Raw genomic sequence first — 4,586 nt, 5'->3', positions numbered from 1 at the left:
TTTATCGCCAAGTGTTCCAACCCACTATAATCAAATCTGGAGGCTGACGAAAGTCCCCTTCAACGGTTTTTCTCAGTGATTAGCCTTCCCCCAGTATCTTTAAGAAACATAAAGCCTTTGTTCTAAAGGTTGGGAAGCCTCCCAAGGGAGTTTATCACTAAAGACCAAATGGAAGCCTGATTAAAAACCTTAACACTAGAAATTTTGAGTCAAGTCAGTAACCAAACATCTTCAATATCATAGTGCAAGGGTGGGGAAGAATCCTCCCCCAAGATCACTCACCATATATCTCCCAAGATAACTACTCAATTGTGAAGCAATTCACTTCGAGTTAATTTCTGGCAAAAGGCAAAAAAATGAAAGCCCTCTAGAGGGTGACAAGACTGTTTGAGCTAACGGAGTATCGAGACTAGTGGGCTATGATGTTTTTGATGACCCTTGAATAAAGAACCTGTTTGATTTGTCTTATTTAATATCTAAACATGTGAAAACATTGGGGATTTGAACACGTCCTCATAGAACATACACTACTTGTTTAACATTGGGAAAATTGTTATCTCTTCTATGTGACGTGTTTTCAAGTTATTTTTCATAAAATCATCCATCAAATTCACAAGTGATAAAATTCAAAACTGCAAAAACAAAGCAATCAGGACAGTAGCGCATAGGAGCAACATCCTAGTGCGTAGCAATCATTCTGTAGCACATTTTAACCAAACCTTAGCACTTTCATCAATCAATTTAGCGCATAACCAGTATCATACTGGTGAAATTTTATGTAGTGCTTTCCAACATCAGTCTAGTGCATTTAGACATCAGCATAATGCATTCAAGACATATCATAGTGCTTTTAGTCCAAACAACAACGCGTAATCAGGACATATTAGTGCATAACTCATCCAGAGTAGTCAGTTTCAAATAGTCTAAACCAGTGCATAGGAGAGGCAGCATAGTGCATAGAGAGCTTTATGTAGCGCATCTTGAACATTATTTAGTGCATTCAATCTCTATCTTAGCACATGATCAAAACGAGGAAAAACAGAGAGCAAATCAGGCACCTTGGGAAAATTTTATTGACAATTTCACATACCCTTTAAGGTCCTTTAGCAAACTCAACAATCAAACTTCGAATCCGATCATTAGTGAGAAATTTCCAAATCAACAAAATGCTTTTACAATGAGTTTTTCAAATCATCAACTAGATTAAGATAAGACTTCATGCAACAAAATCAGGAAGTATCAGAAATAGTGACCAAAGATTTCACCATCCAATAGATTCTATCAAAACAACATACCTATTTTAATTCTTAAGTTGTCAAATCAAATTTCCATATTGGGAGACTTTATCCATATCATTTGACACACTTTCTCATGTAGGAAAATCTAACTAAACCTCTACTTGATAAAGTGAACTTGAGTATTCAAATGAACTATCCAAATCCAACATCAACGTCAACCTTTGATCATTTGTGTATGACCACTCCTCATATTTTGAGAAGAACAAGTCTTCGTCAGAAAACTAAGTTGAAGAAGAGAAAACCTAGTTCTAAGGCACTTGCAAGAAGGAATAAATTTATCTATATCAATTGTCAACTCTTTGCATCACATCACGCATTCTTGTGTCACATGCGATTGTATATCCAAGGAAAAACAAATGAGTTTGACAAGGAACCTTTGAGAAGTAGGGATTACATTTAGAAAGTGACATTTAACCAACACCTAAATCATTGAGGAAGGATCAACCCCACTTTATTCCCACAATTCTATATCACATATAACGAAGCTCGACCTGAACTGCCAACACCACCCAGATCTCCCATAGAAGACGAAGAATTCATCATGGTAGAAATTTACTAAATGCTCACTATCACTCAATCTCAGAGAACCAAACAAAGAGAATTACAACCAGAATCAAGTATGGGTCATAGATTATCCAACCCTTTTGATGAGTATGCCAATATGGGCGAAACAAAGATCACCAAGGAACTTCTCCAAGAATGTCAAGATAATGCATCATTCCAAAAGCTCATGGAAAGACACATCGAAGCAAACAAGGAAAAATATCTACTCATGCTAACTAGTAAAGGAGTTAACATTCCTGAAGATTTCGATATAGAAAACTTAAGGAATATAGATGAGATAATTTTAAGAACAAGGTCTAGAAATTATGCCTATCAAGACCAACAAAGAGAAGAAGAAACACATGACCCGGAAAAACATACACAAGCAATACAACACCCATGAACACAACCATGCCCGCAATCGGGACAATATTAATGAGAGAGAGGAATCTCTCCCTCGAAGCACAAATGCGCCCATGGTTTCTCTTACACAACAAATCCAAACACTGCAAATACAAATGCAAGACATGCAACAAGGAACCATGGTGCGATACTCCTTAGACGAGAACTATCATTACCCTTTTGATAGGAGATTGAACATGGTACCTTTTACCCCAAATTAAGATATACCAAAGTATGATAAGTACGATGGTAAAAGTGATCCTCATGATCACGTTCGGGAATTTTGTACCATAAGCCTATAGTTTGCTCACGATGACACTTACTTTATGAGACTATTCCCAAGAAGTTTGGGAGGGCAAACCATGGAGTGGTTGTCTAAACTTAGACCTCCCATCAGATCATTTGATGAGTTGGTAAACAAATTTATCATGCAATACTCCTATAACATTCAACACGCAATCACCATGTTGGATGTGTGTAACATCAAACAAAAGAACAACGAAACATTCATGGTGTTTCGTCAATGGTGGAGACGCATGGTTTCAAGATATTCTCGAGACGTGCTTGAAAAGGAAAAGATGAAGATCTTTATCGATAATCTAAATATTGAGATGAGTTATCAACTCAAACTCCAATGCATACCATCTTTTGCCAAGTTGATAGAAAATGGAATCCAAGTGGAGGAAGCCTGCATCAAGAAAGGAACATTGAAGTTCTTTAAGGAAGGAGTTAACTCGTCAAACACTAACCCCTTTAACAATCAAAACAACAACAACACTCTAGAAAAATCCAAATTTTGGACAAGGAACAAAAACGTTGTTAATGATGGGGTAGTTGATGATAATAATGTAAAATTCAAACAACTAGTGTTGGCTTTATCGGGTAACCCACCATCTAACAAAAATAAAAAAAAGTATTAATCAAGGCACTAACACTTATCCACAAAATACCAATCAAGGAACTTCAACATCAAACACTAATAACACTAACCAAGGCAACAACACTAACCAAGGCAACAACACTAACCGAGGGAATAATGCTAACTAGAGAGGCAACACCAACGCTTTCCCATATAGATGCATTTACACACGATTAGGGAAAACCTTAGAATCAACATTTCAAGAAATCTTGGTGAATAAGATTATCACATTGACAACCATGAACAACTTTGAACCCCAGGGAAAACCACCTTGGTGGAATGACTCGCATTTCTGTGATTTTCATTGAAACAAAGGACATCACGCAAATGATTGCATGAGGCTTAAGAACGTTGTTAAGGACATGATTGATAGAGGCAATTTAACAGTTGATGGTCTCAAAATAAATGGTGACTATGACGCCTTTAAAAACCCTCTTCCAAATTACAACAAGGGAGGAGCTTCAACATCAAATAATACCGGAGGAGCTCGTATAAATCACCTATACAATAACACCATCAATCACATATCGACTAAAGACAACCAAATAAATGTCATAAACATCAAGGAGAAACAAGAACATGTGTCGATCAATGTGACAACTAGAGCACAAAAATACATCTTGAAAGGGAATACATCAACATCCACAACTATCCCCAAGACTCAATATAATTTGGTTGATCAACTACGGAGAACTCTCGCTTAGATTTCCATACTCAAGTTGCTCAAACTCTTGCCAAAACACAAAGATATCTTAGAGAAAGCACTTGTCAAAATAAACGTTCCTAAAGATCTAGACATTGATCGATTCCAAGCCATGGTGGCTCATATGGCAGGGCCTCATAACCTTACATTTTCTGAACAAGATGACGTCTCCTTGAATTATCCACATAACACTCCACTCCATATCAAAGTCTTAGTCTATAAACATTGAGTAAAAATAGTGTTAATAGATGGAGGTGTTGGTCTCAATATGTGTACTTTAAATCTTATCTGTGCATTGGGCTTCTTTGAGCAGTCTATTGATCCAAACAAGAAGATCACCATCAAGGCCTATGATGATGAAGAAAGGTCATCCAAAGGAACAGTGTTACTACCTATTTAGGTAGGACCAATACAAAAGGACACCATGTGCCAAGTCTTAGACATAGACTTAACATACAATATTCTATTGGGTCGTCCTTGGATACATGAAATGCAAGCAGTGCCTTCGACATACCATTAGTGTATCAAATTCCCATACAATGGACAAGCAATTTCCATATCTGCAGATAATAACCCTTTTCAGCATTGCAATGCTATGGGGGTAGCTCAAGATAGCCTAGTTCCACACAACAAGGAGGCCCAAGATTCCTCAGTACCCAATCATCATCAAGAAGAACTCAAGTCTTTAGCCATAGACTTCAAACAAGAGATGACAATCAAA

This window comes from Cryptomeria japonica, chromosome 11 (assembly GCF_030272615.1).
Source record: "Cryptomeria japonica chromosome 11, Sugi_1.0, whole genome shotgun sequence".
NCBI classification, from domain to species: Eukaryota; Viridiplantae; Streptophyta; class Pinopsida; order Cupressales; family Cupressaceae; genus Cryptomeria; species Cryptomeria japonica.
This window is presented reverse-complemented; position numbering follows the sequence as displayed.